The 20,540-nt window shown below is 39.5% G+C and overlaps 1 protein-coding gene and 1 long non-coding RNA gene across 4 annotated transcripts in view; one reads left to right on the forward strand and one right to left on the reverse strand.

Annotated features, from left to right (window-relative positions):
- Positions 1–20,540, reverse strand: part of TAFA1 (TAFA chemokine like family member 1) — a 509,748-nt gene that overhangs the window by 225,288 nt on the left and 263,920 nt on the right. The window lies entirely within an intron of this gene.
- LOC131509927 (uncharacterized) lies at positions 832–19,792 on the forward strand. Its single transcript, XR_009260794.1, has 3 exons — positions 832–996; positions 17,193–17,283; positions 19,680–19,792. It is a non-coding gene; the product is annotated as an uncharacterized LOC131509927 (long non-coding RNA).

Raw genomic sequence — 20,540 nt, forward strand, 5'->3', positions numbered from 1 at the left:
TATCTCAGAACTTTGGCACATGCTGTTCCATCTACCTGGGGGGGGGTCCACTCTCCTTTTATCTACTATGGTCAAGTGAGCACTTTGTCATACTTTGGGTCTCAGTTCAACCATAGCGGCCTTCCTGACTTCTCCAATTAGGTTATTTCCTTCCTAAAGCCTCCAAGTTCACTGTTTCCGCCACCTTTCTCTGCTTCTCGCTATGGTTAAATTTTTCCATTTGGTTATTGGATGGATAGGCCTCCCCTGTGAAAACAAGCTTCCCAAGGGCAGCATCTGTGTCTGTTCACCATTATCCTGAGCACCTAACACACTGTGTACACATAGTAAGTGCTATAAACTGGATGTTTCTATCCCCTTGAAGTTTACATGTTGAGGCCTAAATCCCCATTGTGATGGAATCGGAGATGAGGCCCTTGGGAGGCGATCAGGTCATGAGGGTAGACCCCTTGCAAATAGGATTTGTGCCCTTATCTGAATAGACACGAGAGAGAAGACTGCTGTCTCACTACAGGAGAACACAATGAGAATACGGCCGTCTGCAAATTGGGAAGAGCACCTTCCCCAGGAGCTCCCCAGGCTTGCACCCTGACCTCAGACTTCCAGCCGCCACAACTGTGAGAAGTAAAGTTTTGTTAGTTAAGGTACCCCGCCTGTGGTATTCGGTTGCAGCAGCCTGAATGAAGAAAGTAAGCAGTCGGTAATTATTAATATAATCAGTATAAGTATATTAATATACAGGCACACAGGTGGGTCACTCGTATGTTAAATTAGGAAGTGCTTCCATCTGGACAAGTGTGTTTACCAGAGACCTAAGAGCAAGTCGACTAAAATCTAATGCAGGAGGTATTGTTCAGTAGATGTCTTTCCGAGCCCTTACATATCACTTGTTACCTTGTGTTCTCTTCAAGGGTAATCTGAATACATAAAATGGATTCTAACTTTCTGTGGCTGAATAGCACGAAAACAACTAGATGAATTTCCATCAGATCCAAGGTAATGTTTAGGATTATGTGGTCTGTATAGAGATTTCAAGGTACATGTGACAGAAATTCATTTAGGGGGCTTTGGGGAACAATTCAACCAAGCAGGCAATAATCCCCTAGAGAGGCTAACACTGAAATTCAAGAGGATATACCCATAAAGAGACATACACATGTTTTAAAATGCTTGAGACAGGAACAACACACATGGATGCCAAATACATAATCAAGGAAAAAGTTAGGAGGGCCAGTGATCCCGACTGCCAGGGCTGATTTTGTGGTAGGGCTGCAGCTCACACGGGCCCCTTTATGGTGTTGGGTTTCATGATATAAAGTAACTCTGATTTACTGATTTCTCCACATTGATTCCCATGCACATTAATAAGGTTCATTCGCCAAAGATAATTAATTTGATCTCTTACGAATGTAGAATCAGAGGCTTCTGCTTTATATCAGATGATATTTTTCATGTCCTGATTTTTATTACAGAAATAATGTATGTTCTTGGTTTAAAACTGAAATAATACAGAGGACTTTGAAATAAAACAGAAAAGCCCCTCTTTGAATCTCTACCTATGGGGTAAATAGGTTTAACAATGTGATGTGTATTTTTCCAAACACACACACACACACACACACCCCACTGTGACCATGCTACCACTTAAACTCTTCCTCAGAAACTTCTGAAGTATTCCTTTATATTTAAAAACTATATCTTGAGAACTAAAAATCAAGATGAAAGCATTGAATTTGCTAACAGGAAGCAGAAAAAAGAACTGCTTTAAAAAGGTAACAACCCACAGAATCCTACCTTTAGGATTTATAATCAACATTAGCAATAGTGACGATGATTTGTTTCAGTTTCCACAAATGCAGAATCTGATTTGAAATCCCTATAAAATTAACTCCCTCCCTATCATTAAATTTAAAATACCTTATGTTTACATTTCATTTTACAGCCCATTATCTTACTCAACTCTCACAACAAACAAATTTAACAACTTGGGGGGGGGGTGCTCTGTAAAAGCAAAAAAAGTGAGGCTCAGAGAAGTTAAGCAAGTTGTACAGAGACACACAGCGAGTAAGTGGGAGACAGGATTCAAATCTAGAACTTCTGACTCTAGTTATTTTTTTTCTTAATTCATTTATTTATTTTGAGAGAGAGAGAGAGAGAGAGAATGTGGAGGTGTGAGCAGGGGAGGGGCATTGAGAGAGGGAGAGAGAAAATCCCAAGCAGGCCCCGTGCTATCAGCACAGAGTCCGGCATGAGGCTTGATCTCACAAACTGGGAGATCATGACCTGAGCCGAAATCAAGAGTCAGACATTTTTTTTAATTTTTTTTTTAATGTTTAAATATATTTGAGACAGAGGGAGACAGAGCGCAAGTCGGGGAGGGGCAGAGAGAGAGGGAGACACAGAATCCGAAGCAGGCTCCAGGCTCCAAGCTGTCAGCACAGAGCCCAATGTGGGGCTCGAACCCATGAACCGTGAGATCATGACCTGAGCCGAAGTCGGATGCTCAACCGACTGACCCACCCAGGTGCCCCAAGAGTCAGACACTTAACCGAATGAGCCACCCAGGTGCCCCTGGAGCTTCTGACTGTAAATTCACATTCTTCCCTGTAAACCCATGCTCTAATATGGCAGTCACGAGCCAACCGTGGCTATTATGTACGGCAAAAGTGGCTATGTCACTCAAGGAAAGGAGTTTTAATTTTATTTATTTTTATTTTTTACAGTTCATTTATTTGGATAGATAGAGAGAGATCAGGGGAGGCGCAGACAGAGAGACAGAAAGAGAAAATTCCACACTGCCAGTGCAGAGCCCAATGTGGGGCTTGAACTCACAAACTGTGAGATAATGACCTGAGCTGAAATCAAGAGTTTGGACGCTTAACCCACTGTGACACCCAGGAGCCCCAAATTATTTCTATAAAATTTTTTTTGAGTTTATTTATTGAGAGAGAGAGAGAGAGAGGTGCGGGGGCAGAGAGAGAACAAGAGAGAATCCCAAGCAGGCTTCCCACTGTCAGCAAGGAGCCCGACGAGGGGCTCAGACTCACAAACCCTTGCGATCATGACCTGAGCCAAAATCAAGACTGGGATCCTTAACCAACTAAGCCACCCAGGTGCTGCTAATTTTATTTAATTTAAAAATAAAAATAATATAAAATATTTTTTCTCTAAACACAACCTAATTATTTTGGCATTTTACTTTTATCACTGAAAATTTAGCATCAGAAGACAGATGCATTGGGGGCGCCTGGGTGGCGCAGTCGGTTAAGCGTCCGACTTCAGCCAGGTCACGATCTCACGGTCCGTGAGTTCGAGCCCCGCGTCAGGCTCTGGGCTGATGGCTCGGAGCCTGGAGCCTGTTTCCGATTCTGTGTCTCCCTCTCTCTCTGCCCCTCCCCCGTTCATGCTCTGTCTCTCTCTGTCCCAAAAATAAATAAAAAAAAAAAAACGTTGAAAAAAAAAAATTTAAAAAAAAAAAAAAAAAAAAAGAAGACAGATGCATTGTAAGTGTAACAGACACACGGGATTTCAAGACTTGGTATAAAAATAAGAATGCAAGACATCTCATTAACAAATTTGTATATTAAGTATGTGTTGAAATGATACTTTGGATATATTGGATGAAATGAGATATAATAAATTTCACCTTAACTTTTTAAAATGCATCCACATGAAAATTTAAAGTCAAGCATGTGGCTTGCATTTGACTGATGTTGTTCTGCATTACACTGTCCTATCTATCAATTCCAGAAGCATTGGGAGAACATTGTGTATAGTATTAAAACGTGAATTTTTGTTGTTGTTTATTGCATACTTTGACCATCACAGGTAGTGTCAAGTATTCCCTAAAATAAGGGAAGAACTAAGCAAGAATAAAATAAGTTTCTCTGAATGGATTGGTAATGTTTCTCTGAATGCATTTCACTACAAATGAACAACAACAAAAAATCCTAAATCTTATTCTATAGTGTTGCAGAGAGATTCTCTGCTTTGATCAAGTTCTGCTTCTTTGTGTTTTTTTGACAAGGTTTGCTTTCTCCCTGCCCTCCTTTATAAAAGGGCTGGAGGGAGCATCCCCCAGCTGGCCTCAAAATGAAATGAAAAGGGCCTTTCTCACCCCAGTTCTCAACCTGGAAATTGATCTTCAGTTTCCCTCATTGGTCTCTCGTGACTAGCTTCTTTGCCCCGCCTTCCATTTCCACTGAAAAGCTTTAGATACCAAGTAATTACAAACGTTTTATGAAGAGAATAGTTAACATTGATTAAACCCATGTGCCAGGCAACAAACTGTGCCCCGTCATAATCAACATCTCATTTAATCCTTTACGGACGCCCAAAGACGTAGATGCTTACCTGAACCATGGGACTAGGAGTGGCCAGTTGCCCATGATTAAATATCAAAGACAAGGTCAAGGTTTGAGCTCTTACCCATCGATCCTGAGTATATACTGTGAACCATGACATTCTAGTCAAGATCAAGGAAACTAAAGAGGTTGCTAAGAGGGATTCTTAATCTCGGGATACGAACATGAAGAGTATATGACATTTGGCATAATGTATATAGAAAGAAACTACAAATGTGCCCAGGTTTATTGTGGCTGGGAGAGAAAATGGTAACAGAAGAGTATAAGCCATGAATGGAGGTTGAAACCATGTTTGTAAAAATACAGCAATAATGTTCTAAAGATTTTGAAAGGTAAATTTCTCTGAAATTTTTCTAAAATCATTGTTAGAAGCCTTACAGAGTTCCAAGCCAAGGGAATTGTTCAGCTTAAAAAAATGTTTATTATTTATTTTTGAGAGAGAGAGAGAGACAGAGAGATAGAGACACAGAACCTGAAACAAGCTCCAGGCTCTAAGCTGCCAGCACAGAGCCCGATGCGGGGCGCGAACTCACAGACCGTGAGATCATGACCTGAGCCGAAGTCAGATGCTCAACCTAGATGCCTGCCACCCAGGCACCCTGCGATTGTGCAACTTTTTAAAGGATCCCGGAAAGATTGCTTTCCCTCAAATGTAAACTCCTACCCTGGGAACTTGCTTTTTCTCTCACATCTTAATGGATCTCCCTCCAAGTAGGCTGACTACCCTGAGTTGGCTCAGAGCAAATGATGAGTCCGTGCCATACTCTTCTCCTTGTGTCCCAAAGTAGCCAAACTGTCCAGTTAGTCTACCTATTCTAATCCCACCCAGAGGAAGAGCCACCTTTCCCAAAACACTTCCCACAAATGTCCACATTCTCCTTGTTCACTCCCCTTAAGAATGGTTCTGCTGCCCCCTATTTTACCTGTGGTTATATTCTCTTCTGGTTTGAAGTGCCCTGGTTCATGCAGCCAGCTCCTATATATTTAAGGAAAAATATTATCACTTGCCACTCTCTTATCTCCCACTAGACAATTACCAGCCTTTTAAGGGCAGGGAATGCATTTTAACTGTTATTCCTTGTAGTGCAGCGGACCCAGGATTCTCTAAACAAACATGGTTATTTGGAAGGAAGCATTCAACCCAGTGGGATTTGTGGGTTTAGGGACATCAACATCACTTTGGGTTATAACACTACGAAAATTCTTTAAACGTGATCCAGATTCTTTCTGTAGGGAATGGACGTATTGTGTTAACATGCCCTACCTTACATGTGGATCCTCCTCTAGCTTCCATTCCTTCTTTTAGGAAAGGACTTATTTCATAGGAGTCTTTCAAAAGTAGTGCTTACAGTGGTTAAGAGTATGGGTTCTGCAGGCAAAGAGACTTAGGTCAAAATCTACCTCCATCGCTTACTCGCTCTTTGGTCTTACAGTCTCTAGGCTTAATTTTGTTTTTCTTGTACCACGGGATCCACAATACTGCCCACCTCATAGGGCTGTTATGGAGATTAACTGAGAGCATGCTTGTAAAAGGCTTAGCATAGCACTGGACAGGTAAAGTATACTCTGTGTATGGATGCTAGAACAGTGTTCTCAAAGGTATCTTCCAGGTCTAGCAACTGTTCATAATTACATGGCCAATTGTATCGAAGATGGGATAGTATCTTATGGTCTATAACTCTGGTTCTAAATATCTGTTAGTCTACTAATGTCATAAGGCAAATTTCAATGTGATTTAATGTTATTTCAATTGAACAAATACATGTTGAGCTCATACTCCTGTCGAACCAAAAAGTCTTTATAACTGAGACGGATAGAGCTAACGTTCCCCTAACATTTTATATGGGCCAGATTCTGCTCTAATCCTTTTATACGCATCCTTTCTATTTGATGTTCACGATGATCCTAAAATCATTATTCTTCCCATTCTACAGGTCAGAAAAGTAAAGCTTAGCTGGGTGAAAAATAACACATAATCGAAACTGAAATTCAATTGAAAGTGAGTTATATCTTCAGGAAAAAATGGTTGTTTTTTTTTTTTTTTTTAAATGGCTCATTCCATTTTGGGTTACAGTTTTAGATTTGTCTATGCTTGACATCAGTGTGCTTGATCACGAGTAATTTCTTTTTATAATTATTTCTCATATGCAGATCAAAGGTTACAAATTAATAGTTAAACATACTGGGGAGCGTACATTCTTTTAAGAGCAGCAATATAGATTATCAATTAAATAGCAAATTAGATATACCTTTTGACTTATGTGCAAAGAAGAAAATTGCTACAGTATTAAAGTGTTTTTAACTACTGGATAGTCAGGTAATTAGGAAGCTGTCAAAGCTTGTTATGTTATCTTGTAGTAGTTGGTGTTAAGAATATTTCTTGCTGCTTGTGTCTGAATGGGATGTGGTTAATATGCAGCTTTAGTCAACAAAGGTTCAAAGGGGACGATTTAATTATGACTCCGTAACTTCTTAATTTTCAATTATTATGACACAAGGGAACTGCCCTTCACAAAGGGCAGTTAAAAGACATTTTGCCACTTGCATAAGATTGCAGAAATAGACAAATTTGATCAAGCATAATGTTTACTGTTCGCTGATTTTTGAGTGTTGCAGTAAGTCTCCAGGGTGTGTGCATTTGTGTTAACACGATAGCAGGCTGATGAATAACTTTTCCTGAAGATTATTTCACAGAATACTAATGCTAGTTTCAAGGCATGTTAACAGGTCTTCCTAAAAAGCACTTTTGTAGAAAAAAATTTGAGAAATATCGGGTTAAATAAAGCAAAAGTAGCACTGTTTTCTTACAGAATTGCCCTGAGACTTGAGTGATGTATATAATAAACCATCAAGGGAGTTAGTATAAAAAGTATCCAAAGTTACTGGACCAGAAGATCTTACTTTGTTTTTCTATAATGCTTTGTAATAGGTTCAATGGAATGTTCTGTGCATGATATTGCTGTAATGGAGAAAAGTCCTAAACATAGGGTCAAAACACCTAGGTGCTCTATTTTGTCGTGTGCAAGTCTAGTGGATCACTCATTCATTCTTTCATTCATTTCCACTTAGATGAATCACCTCAAACTGAACCTGAATAAAACATGATTTTTTTAGTTTGCCCTACAAATCTTTTTTTTTTAAATTTTTGCCTGCATAATCATAATCGGTAATACCGTCATTCACCCAGCAGCTCAAGAACCGAGGAGGCATCCTTAATTTCTTTTCCTCTCCTCCCCATCTATAAAATTTGAAGGCTTACCTCCTGAAACATTTCTCAAATCCAACCATTCCTTTCTATGATCACTGTTACTCCCCCAAATGTCAGCCATAACCATTTCTTGTCCAAACTGCTGAAGCAGAATATTCTAAATGTTCTCCCTACTTCGTCTCTTGTCCATCTTCCATATGGCAGCCAAAAAAGGTCTTTATCAAATAAAAACTAGCCATGCCAAGCCTCTTCTATGAATATTCTAGTGGTTTCCCATCGTTCTCACATCAACACCCAAAATAAGTTTTGGGGTCAATGTAGATCTGACTCCAAAGGGCAAGCAGTAAATCTTCTAGGAAGTAAAAGTGAAGACTATCTTCAAGTAAAGAGATTTTTACAATCAGACACAAAAAACACAGGCCATAGCAGAAAATTCTGTAAATTAGACCACAATAAAATTAAGAACTTCTATTCATGAAAAGATATGAATAAAAGAGTGAAAATTCAGCCTACACAGTAGGCTTTTATTAGCACATTGAGTACACAGAGAATCCATGTCTAATCCTTACAAAGAAAACAACAGCTATAAATCATACAAGAAGCAAAAACAACCCAACAGAATATGGGCTAGGCACACGAATAAGACACCTTTAAAATATACTATTTCTTGGCCACAGCTGTGGTTATATACTTTGTGTTAATTCACTGAGCTATAGGTTTACAGTATGTGGTTTCCACTTCAATAAATGTTACAAAAATTTGCATACCCAAATACTTTAAGATATGAGCTAACTTCCTTGGGGACTCAAGAAACTTGGCCGAGTTGAAATACTTCCTTACCTCTACAATGGTCTTTACAAGACAAGTCATTTTTTTCTTTGAAAAGATAGACATATTTCATTTTTTTTTCCCTACAGGGTAGTACCAGCAGAGCATTTTTGAATAAGAATTGCATGCTTATATAAAGCCCTAGCTCTCCATATCATACAACAGTCATTAATAAGTCATTGTGTCTGCCCATACACTAGCATTTAATATAGACGGGGGGGGGGGGGGGGGGCTCGCTGTTGCGTTTTGCATAAGATGAATAAACAAAGAATCAAAGAACAAGCGGTATTAATATTTTAAGTACGATATTTAATTTGAAAACCAGGATGGGGAGACATTAACATTGATAGCAGATAGGGAAAAATGCTTGGATGAGAAATGATTAAGAGACATCATGAAAAATAGTGGTTAGGGAAGACTACAAACACAAAGAATTCTCGTCTCGTAATCTTGCATGGGCCAATCCTCCAGTAGGCTGAGCCAAGGAAATGGGAGCTTCCCACAGCCGATCTGCATTTTATTTGCCTCATTTCTGCCTTCACCACCTCCTTTAGATTCAACACAAACATGAGCCCAAGGATAGCTCCATGTTAGCAGAGCTGCTTAAAAAAATAAATGTTCTTTTTGTGCCTGTGGCAATGTCAGGCATCACACGGGGGCCTAGAGCCACGTTCTGTTTTACACTGTGACAGGTGAGCAGCCACAAATGTGGGAGAATTATTACCTCGAGCAGCATATTTTTCTCTATCTGCTAATTCTGAATTAGAAACAGCCATGAACTCTCAACCCTGCAAGGAGAGGGTAGATCATCCATGACCAGAGAGAAAAGTAATGGAAAATGAGAGCAAAAGCTTTCAGAAACCAAGGACAGGGCATCACTAAAAGGAGTCTACATGGTCTCTTGCAATGTCCTCAAAACGTTGACGTTTAAAAAAAATCAATCAAAGGACACTAATCATTTGGGGGCTTTCAGAAAAACAGCCCCCTGCCCCAAAAAACCTACTACCCAACAAACACCTTACAGACGTAAGAAGTGTGTACATGTTGAGAGGTCTAAAACTGTCCTTTATCTATGGAAAGATGCATATATAATTAGATTTCACAAACGGGCCTTACTTCAGGGCATCGTGGAGGGAGGGATAATAAAGAATCCTAATTGGAAGTGTATATAATGTGTAACACAGGCTAGGAAACATCCGCTATTAAAATCATTTCCTCAGATATATTTTTCATACACTTAAAATGCACACGGGAACCTCAGGAGTGATCTTTAAAGCCTTTAGCAGGGGGCACAATGGAAAGGTGAGGTCCTCCAGTCTGCAAAGGATCTCACAGGGTGCCCAGTAGCCGGGTGTCCTGGGATTAGACTTCAAGGGAAAGAGAACTGTGCTTAATGCTCCCTGTCCCGTGAAGGCAAAGAAAAAATCTTGTTGCCCCTCACTGTGATTTTCACGCACCATAACTTTAACTCCAAATGGAACTCATCTGTTTGCTCATGGAGCAGAGGGGGGAGACCAGTGCGGGGGAGGGCAGAACAGCTGCCATTAAAACAAAGCAGCTCGATCAGGTTTCCATAGTTTGCAGGTGATGAATGAAGGGCAAAGGGAAGCCTGTTCCCCATGTAATAGGGCAATAATAGGAGCCTCATTTGGGCTGCGATACTCCACTTTGGCTGGTGTCAGCTTTTCTATGACACAGGCAGTTTTTCACGAAGGTGATAATTCAAGGATTAAGGAAAAATAGAAGGGAACTAAATTAACCGTGGGCTGAGACTTGGCAAATAGGGTCTCCACTTGGGCGTGCAGAGCCCAAGGAAATATGAAAGCGGGTCACTTTTAATTCTAGGCCAGAGAAATGGCTATTTCCTGGCATTTTTCTTTGCAGTGTGGTTGACTGCAGGGCCCTGTGACCGTGGAGTTTCCCTGCTTGAAATGCAGGGAGCCTCTATTCCGATTGCAGAGCGTAAAGGATGGCACTGTTAAAAGTGTGATGCCAACACACGTGCCTGGCTCTCCCGGAGAGATGGTGTCCTCTTGTTCTATCAGCATAAGGAGTGGAGAGTGCTTCAGATGTCTCTCACGGGCTCACTCTTCTTTCTCTTGTACCCACCCTTCTGGTAAGAGTTTAATACTCCATGTTCTGATTGCTCTGCATTACTGCAACCTTGTGCTTGTCCCCTAGTCCCCAAAGAGTCCAGTGGGACAGCCGCAGGAAGATGTCAGCAACAACCTCTCCACTGATCAATGTTGGGGGGGCGGGGGGGTAGATGGGACGTGCTCAGAAACTATTTGCCGATTGCAATTCACAAAATGCTTTCTGCAATTCCTAAATTTCCTGGGTTTTCTGCCCTTTTTTTTTTTTCTCCCCTCCTGGGTCACCTCATTCATCCCAGTTCGCCTGCTCTAGTCTCTCCATTCCCTTTGTCTATTCTTTGCATATTAAGCATCTTCAGCTCTGCCAGCTCTTTGGTTCGCTCCAAATATTCTCTGTATCCGGTTTCTTTCAAACCCAGAGCTGCAACTTGAAGAACTGGGGGTCCTTTTATCATTCTCTCCAGGCCCAACCTCAGTGATGAGCTCTTGGCCCACAGAGTCAGCAAGCTCCTCTTGAACAGCTCACGGGTACATCAAGCTCTGTTTCAGAAAAGGGACTCATTGGGGTGCCTCGGTGGCACAGTCGGTTAAGCATGACTTCGGCTCAGGTCATGATTTCACAGTATGTGAGTTCGAGTCCTGAGTCATTGACGACTCTGCGGTGACAGCACAGAGCCTGGAGACCGCTTCAGACTCTGTGTCTCCCTCTCGCTCTGCCCCTCCCCACCCCCGCTTCTGCACGTGCACGCTCTGTCTCTCTCTCAAAAACAAACATTAAAAAAAAAATTTTTAAATGGACTCATTAACTCACCCCTCATCCCACCCTAACACTTTATTATTGTTTTTGCCCTACTTATTTCGGTCACCTAAGTCATAAAAATGGATTTCATTTCTAAAATTCAACATCTGGGCATTATTCTTGTTTCATTTGTTTGCTGACCCTTTACTGGGTGAAATATTTAATGCCAGTCCTAGACACCTTACCATTTTACCTTGAGTCATGATACTATCATCCCCCCTAATGATATAAGCCCCTAATATCATTTAGCAACTAGCTCATGTTCAGTTTTCCCCAATGACTCAAAAATATCTTCAGTTTTTTTTAAATATTAGGATACAAACAAAATCCACATAAATTGCATTTGACTGATATGCCTATTAAAAAATTTTAAATCTGTGATAGTTACCCCTTACCCCGTTTTTTCATGTCCCATATTTGTTGAAGAAAGTGGGTATTCAGAAAGTTTTTCATAAAAAATCAGTAATTTCCTGTGTCTATCTTATATTAATAAATATCTTCTAGTACAATAGACAGGTTATTTGGAGTTTTTTGAGGCATAATGTGGATATGACAAAATCTACATATCTTTAAAGCACATATGCATACATTTCACACACACACACACACACACACACACACGCACACACACACGTGTTGAATACTGGCACCACCCAGATCAATATTTAGATCATTTTCATCCCAACACTTCTTGTGCCACTTTCCAGTCATCAGCTATCCCCCCAGAAGCAAACACCATTCTGACTGCCATCAGCATAGACTGGTCCTTGTACTTCATATTAAGGAATTTATACATTATGAACTCTTTTGTACCTCACTTCTTTTATCAATCTTAACAGTTTTTGAGTTTCATCCGTGCTTCTCAATGTATTTGTAGTTTATTCTTTTTTATTGCTGTGCAGTTTTCTATCGTATGAACATAGCATGACTAATTCACCCATTCTCCTGCTGATGGACATTTGGATAGTTTCCAGTATTTGCTACTGTAAATAAGGGTGCTAAAAACACGCACGATCTTTTTGAAGACATATACCTCAGTATCTTATGAACATAAGCTGGGTCATAGAGGAGACCTATGTTTTCTTAATGACTCCCAGTTTTCTAAAGTGGTTTACCGTTTGACATTCTCACCAACAAAATACGAACGTTCCAGTTACTCCACAGCTGCACCAACACTTATCAATTTTTAAAATTTTGGCCATTCTGAAAAATTTGGTGCAGTGACTGATGAATTTACAGTGCTGGCATTTATTTTTAATTCCCAAAGTGATGGAAAAAATTAATAATCCAACAGCTTACAGAAGTGTTTAGACTTTAAGAGGAACACAGTCTTCTGAGTTGTATCTTCTGACATCAATAAAGTGTAATTAAGGTTGTTGGCTGAAAAAATATATAAAGACTAAAATCTCATCAAGCTTTTTCCTCTTTCAAAATTCTTTGACTGATGTGGGCATCTATGAAGATTCAATATCAAAAGCCTCATGTCAACCTGGCCAGTTACAAATAATACCACATGGTGGATGTGGAATAACCAGAGAAATCTCAGTCCTGGCTTCTTGTTCAAGTTGATATGTTCATCTTGTAACTTACAGCATTTACCTAACTTAACAAGATGTGTGAAACTACTCAACCATTCATTCAAGAGGATTCAGCCAATAAATGAGTATTTTGCAAGATTTGCACCTATGCAATGTATAAAAGTTAATAGCAAACGAAAACAGCTGCATGCCCTTGAACCCAGGAATGAGCACTCATTGCTGCTTTATAGTAGGGAGAGGCAAGCTGGGAAGGAAAGTGACATTAGCCAAGTATTTATAATGTGTCAAGACCTTTGTTGTTAAAATTGTTGTAATATGCAAGAACCTTAATGTATATATAGTCTTAAATCTAATTCAGTCATCACTAAAATATATCAAGGTGGGTTTTATTATTCCATTTTACTGAGAATGAAACTGAGGCTCAGAAGCATTTAGAAGCTTTTACTGTAAATGCCTGGGCCAGAATTCACCCAGAAATATAGGAATGCCATGGAGTTTTATCTTCTAAGGAGGATGGAGATTTTATTAAATTTAGAGATAATATTAAAAGTATGCATAACTTACCATAAAAAATTCTTTGCATATCCCACAAAGCAGGGCCAAGTGGCTTGGTGTATATAACCCTCAACAGTAATACTTACGTATACTACAGCTTGAGAACCAGTATATTAGAGTAAAAGAAAGAACAAAAGATATCAGATACAGACGCAGGGCTCTCTGCCTTTTTGTATTTTAAGGTAGTTATAAAATCTCTATAGGTGAACACTTACAGCAGGGTTTACTCATTTAAGTATCAATCCTCTCTAATCATAAAATAAATTACATCTGTCTGTTGCCCTGAGAATTAATTTTACAATATAGGAGAATCATAGGTGGAAGGAAGTTTATCTTCCAAAATCAACCAAAAGGTAAACTGTGTATACAACATGATTTTTTTTATTCCTATTGCATTATGAATAAAACCAAGGTTCAGAGAAATTTGATATATATGCCCCAAAGTCTAGTACATATTGGACAGCCAACTGAACCCATTCACCTAACTGCAAGCTCAAAGTTGAAGGCTCTTTCCATGAATCAGCTGACCAGTGGTTTGGCTACTGTAGAGCCAGAATCAGTTAACCGGGAATTTGATATACTTCCGACTGACTTCGTGAAAGAAAAGACCAGACAGCTTGTCCATGAAACTGTGTGCACTAGGCAAACACTTCACCCGCTAGAGAATGAAGGCCAACAATTTTCCTCTTCAAAGATGAAATGCTTTGGGACAGCTCCTCCCAACCTTGATGCTGCTGTGATAGTGGTGTCCAGGGGGCTGGCTGTGCTCCCCATTTATGTACCTGGTTGTGGTTTCCATGACTTTGCTCTACAATCCTTAAGATGGACATAACCTGCCATCTTACGTTACTAAGAAATTGCTACCTTGAGACTTAAAGAGGTATCCTACACATTGGCAATGCCCTTAGAATAGTTTTCATTATTTTGCTGCATGAAGGGGTGGTTAGGTTGATTGTGATGACAAGGAATCAAAGTAATGTCAGGCATATGATGTGAAGTTCTCACAGGATACCACCACCCAAAGATACTTCTTTGCTAAGTACAAGGAGATGCCCACAACTCTGCTTTATAGTACCAGGAAAGACAATAAATTAAATATAATACCGGGAAAGACAGCATAATCTGGCCAATTCTAAAAGAATCAGTGCTGGATCTGGAGAGCCAGTGGATAAATTCCAGTTCTACCAATCATGCAACTATCCTGACTCTCAGTTTCCTCATCTGTAAAATGGGGATAATAACTGCCCAATGACTGTAGCTGCCCAACAAGGTAGTTCGCAGGGTTATGTACAGATAACACACATACTATTCAGAATAGTGTCTGGTTCACATTAAGTTCTCAGGACCTGTCCATGATCATCACCATTAGGAAGAGGAAAGGAAAGAGAGCAAACTGAATTCACCCAATTGGGTGGATCAGATATATTGATATTTTATTCTAATGGAAATCAAACAAGTAGAATGGTGGTGCCACAGACACATCCACTCTTTTAATTATCCTGAGTAAAAACTTTTCATGGAAGAAGTCAAATTTATCAGCTCCCACAGAACTATCACATCAAATTAAAGGCCCCCATACCTTTAATTGAATTTTGGAGCTGATAACAGATTGTGTGAACAATGACCCAGATGAATGAAAAATCTGAATATGAATTTTAAGTTGGTTGCAATTCACCTATATCACTATTGTATTGTAAATAAAGAGAATTCAATATAATTCCTTTCAAAGAAGCAGCTATCTGCTTCGTTAGAGTGTTTAATATGGAGATTGGGGCCCTCCCCAAATCAAAACATCTTAAATAACTGATTCTAGGGCTTCATGTTACAGCATGTTTTCAGAATTTTTTTATTCAAAAATCGCTAAAAATAGGGGCACTTGGGTGGCTCAGTCAGTTAAGCATCTGACTCTTAATTTCTGTTTGGGTCATGATCTTACAGTTGGTGAGTTCAAGCCCCATATTGGGCTCTGTGCAGACAGTGTGGAGCCTGCTTGGGACTCTCTCTCTCCCTCTCTTTCTGCTTCTCTCTCACCCCCACGTTTCTCACAAAATAAATAAATAAAAAAGAAACCACTAAAAATAAAATTTTAATATGGCATAAAGATATTATCAAGGGCAAAATGGTGTAACAGGAAAAGTACTAAGTCAGAAAATGAAGGTTTTAGTCTCATAATATCATTTCTTTTTGTGCAACTTTAAGTTCCTTTGTAATGCATAAGGCTTCCAGGTTGTAATCACTGTCTTTAAACTTCCCAAGATTCAATTTAATCATCTGTAAAACCTCAAATAAAACATTTATCATGGCTATCATATAGACCTATTTTAAGAACTGAAGGGGACAATGTATATAAACTTGAAAATGCTAAAATCTTATAAAATATTTTATTAGAAACTATATGGGTTTCTTATTCCTTAAGAATACTCCAAAAGAGTAAGAAGTAAGTTGCCTAACAGCATCAAAATATTTCTAACCATCCTACTGTGCAGCAGGGGACAGATCACCAAATCAAGTACAGGCGTGCTCAATTCCTTTAGAAATGGAGGTAGAGATCTCTAGCAATGATTGTAAGGCTGACAGTCTATATCTAGGCATCCTTTTAACGAGTACGATATCCTGCCTAAAAGCCATTTTTTTTTTTTTTTTTTACCACCTGTGGAATTTCCTAATTCACTTACTAGGGTGAATTCATCAACACATATATGTTGAGACTGTTTAACAGTGAACCAGAAAACAGGGCAGAAAGAATGCCACTAACTGTGTAACTTACAAAGAGTGATTGCCAACCAAGGTTGTTAAAGGGATCAGTGGTATTGAAAGAATGAGTTGTGGGGGCGCCTGGGTGGCGCAGTTGGTTAAGCGGCCGACTTCAGCCAGGTCACGATCTCGCGTCTGTGAGTTCGAGCCCCGCGTCGGGCTCTGTGCTGACAGCTCGGAGCCTGGAGCCTGTTTCCAATTCTGTGTCTCCCTCTCTCTCTGCCCCTCCCCCGTTCATGCTCTGTGTCTCTCTGTCCCAAAAATAAATAAAAAACATTGAAAAAAAAAATTAAAAAAAAAAAAAAAAAAGAATGAGTTGTGGTGAGTGGAGTATTGACCATTGAAAAGAATGATGGACAATTACAGTCCCGGCCCAATATCAGTGTTAGAATGGTCACTGCTGAAAGATGTCTCAGTTCCCTCTTTTATAAGTCTTTTTATGCTTGATTACAGTTCTTTTTCCTTTTCACTATTCTGTTTTCTCAAGCAATCCTTTTAGAATCTTAATGACAGTGAATAGCACCATCCAGCAGATGGTAAACATATCACTTACATTATTAGCATTTCATAATTTTTACACCCTGTATAGAAAGCTATACAGGACGAGAATTTAGGAAAACAAGAAAGCGGTGCAAGACTACAATTGGCACATTACTTAAAATGCAAAAACTACAGTTGTATCTCATTAAGGCTACAAATTGAAATTCCCCCAAAGTCAAAGAATGAACAAAGTTATGGTTCTCTAGGTGGTGTTCACTTCCTCCTGTCATATACACTGGGTAATGAACAACATGTTGTATTATTCTTACAAACCTAGCTAATAATCGGCAATATAACCCATGTGCAAAACCCATATGATGATTACATGGAGGACCATCACCTTGGCATTCTTAGGCTTTGTGAGATTTCTTGTTGAGCGGGGAGTTTCCCATTGACCAAATGTTTAAATTTAACTTTTAAAAGGGAGAAAGCAGAGAAAGAAAACCAATCTTTTTCTTCTCTGACTTCCTATACAGGTAGATTATGTGTTATTGTATCTGTATCTTTCACCAGGTTTTCAGATCTAGAGAGATACGATCATCTCCAATTCAACTCCTGATTCATCTCTGCATGGCCCACAGCGTGCAGCAGCATCATGTAAAAGGTCAATGCAAATACGTGTGTCTTGATAAGATGGATGGTTTGGAAAGGAACCAGATGAATCCAAGAAAGAACACCTGTGCATCATCTGTGGCATGTAAAGCAGTGGCTCCAACACTTACTTGTGCCCTCAAATTGACAAAAGAGTTGTCTGAAAGATAAATTTCCAGGCTCCACTCCAAACTCAATGAATCAGGATTTCTCATTGGAGGGCCCTAGAATCTAATTTTTTTTTTAATGTTTATTTATTTTTGAGAGACAGAGACAGCGAGGGGGGCAGAGAGAGGGGAGACACAGAATCTGAAGCAGGCCCCCGGCTTTGAGCTGTAAGTCCTGGTTTGGAACTCACAAACAGCGAGATCAGGACCTGAGCCAAAGTCAGACACTTAACCAACTGAGCCACCCAGGTGCCCGTGAAGTCTAAATTCTAAGAAAAGTTTCGCAGTTCATTATTCTGTATCCCGTGTGGGCTTAGTCTGTGTAGTGATATTCAAGACTCTTTGAAACCAAGAAAACCCTTCCTTCTCGGTCAGGCATCGCTGGCTGATTAACTTCACAAGCCTTCTTTCTATGGCAGTGTGGCCACTGAAGATCTACATACTGAAATTTGGTCCATGGACCAGCAATACAACTGGAACCTTGTTGGAAAGGCTGAATCTCAGGCTATTCAGCAGACCCACTGAATACAAATCTGCATTTGAACGTGATCTCTAGTGATTCATTTGTGCAGCAATGGAAGCACTGGTCTAGAAAAATGTTAATGTGTAATATATAGACAGGTACCATCAGCATTGCCTAGCAGGTTATTAGAAATCCAGAATCGTAGGTGCTGCACCGAATGTACTGAATGAAAATCTATGGAGGAGGGATCTAGGAACATGTTTTTAACAAGCTCTCCAGGTAATGCTATGCATACTGAAGTTTGAGAACCATTGCTCAAGAGTCATAAGGATACACTGGGGCTTCCTGCAGAAAGATGTATAGCTCAATTAATAATATCTACCAAGGTACATAAGGGGAAAGGTAATGAGATTCTTGCCACATATTTATTATCTCTATGATAGAGAGAAAACTTGACTCGTGGATATGATGTTTCAAGACCAAATACATAAGACTGTGAAGAAATCAAAATTGGTACTAGGATGACAAGTAAAAGACGAACAACCAAACAATGATGACGACGATAACAACAACAACAACAACAACAACAACAACAACAACAAAGAGTGGAGAGGGAAATGGCAGGAAAAAACAAGCAAAGGATTAAACCCCATGCAGATAAAACAAGTCTGGCCATATATTGGTAACTGTTGAAACAGGATTATGGGCAATGAGGGTTTATTGTACTATTCATTCTATTTTTGAGTATCCATGATATTCTTCATGATAAAAAGTTTCAGGGGGCACCTGGGTGCTCAGTCGATTGAGTGTCTGACCCTTGGTTTTGGCTCAGGTCATGATCCCAGGGTTGTGGGATTGAGCTTCGTGTTGGGTCTCAGTGTGGAGCCTGCTTCAGATTCTCTCTCTCCCTCTGCCCTTCTCCCCTACTCCTTCTGTCTCTCTTTCACGCACACGCTCTCTCTCTCTCTCTCTCTCTCTCAAAACACTACAAAATAAATCCATCCAGTGATACATTATTGCCTATGTTGTTATAAAACAATAATAGTGATAACATCCATCATTGATGCAGATATGGAAAAGGAAATTCTCATATATTGTTGGGAGCATAAATGATTATGACCTTTTAGAAGGCAACTTGACAGTAATTATTAGAATGTTTAAAAATGTCTCATATGTATTGGCCCAGCAATTCTATTTCTAGAATGCTTATGTACAAAAGAAGTCATCCATTTGTGTATGCATACAGTACAAAGATATACACTGTGGCCTTACTTGTTAACAATAATTTGGAGAAAGTCTATGCATCTACTCAGATGGGGAAGTTTAACAATTATAATATATTCACTGTGGGGACTATAATACAATTATTATTTCTAAATGGTTTAAGTCTAAACAGATTGATCTGAAAGGTTGCCAATGATAGACTGTTGAGAAAAAGAAAAGGTCTACCATACCTTTTAATGGGAAGAAAAAATAACTTTAATGTGTGTGACACTCTTTGTCTATACATAAGCAAGCATATGGAAGTTTAATTCCAAACAGTCGATGCTTATCTTAGGGAAAGAGAATGTCTACTTTTAGAAAGATGTATATCACTTTTAACTTTGAACCGTTTCATATGGTTCTTCTCGCCTTTTGCATCTGGATTCACATGATAGTTCTAGGCAAGAGATAGAAATCTACATCACTGGGAAAATTCTTAAGTTCTGAGAGAGCTTGTTTACAGGATCAGACTCACACGGCCCTTCCTTTTGCATTTTTTCCTTTACCTTCTTCCAGTTCAAAATCTGGATGAACATCTGAATAAAAGGGCAGCTGTTTTGTAAGCTTTGGGCCAATGAATCCATGCTTAGCAATAGCACAAGAGAAAAACAAAGGAGCCTGGGTTCCCAGGGGAAGCGTGGACTCATTGAATCAGCCCTGAAGGGTTCAAACTTTTTATGTAAGTAAGATAAAGCCATTAATTTAATATTTTTCAGGTTTCTGCCACTTAAAGCCCAACAGTTCCTGGCCAAGCATTCCTTAACTACCCAGGTGTCCAGGTACATCTGGTATGAGTAGAGGCAGAATATACATACTAATATATATGCAAATAGGCTTCCCCTAAAGAGGTACCTGTACATCTGGTCCACCATGAATCTTGAGCCTTAGCACAATATCTGGCACATAATTTAATGAGGGAATAAATTAATCTATTAAAGCATAATATACATAGTTACCTCTAGATTGTGGGTTTATAGATGATTTTAATTTTCTTCTGTATACTTGCCTATATTCTCTGAATATTTAAGATTAGGGAAAAAAGCTCTTTTTAAAAATTCTTAAAACTGTATGGGAAAACCGTATGGTACAGCTTTTTTTTTTTTTAATTTTTTTTAACGTTTATTTATTTTTGAGACAGAGAGAGACAGAGCATGAACGGGGGAGGGTCAGAGAGAGAGAGGGAGGCACAGAATCTGAAACAGGCTCCAGGCTCTGAGCTGTCAGCACAGAGCCCGACGCGGGGCTTGAACTCATGAACCGCGAGATCATGACCTGAGCCGAAGTCGGACGCTTAACTGACTGAGCCACCCAGGCGCCCCCATATGGTACAGCTTAATGACAAAGTGGAACTGTGTTATTCCACAGAATACAACACAT

The sequence above is a fragment of the Neofelis nebulosa genome, chromosome 4 (genome assembly GCF_028018385.1).
Source record: "Neofelis nebulosa isolate mNeoNeb1 chromosome 4, mNeoNeb1.pri, whole genome shotgun sequence".
Taxonomy (NCBI): Eukaryota; Metazoa; Chordata; class Mammalia; order Carnivora; family Felidae; genus Neofelis; species Neofelis nebulosa.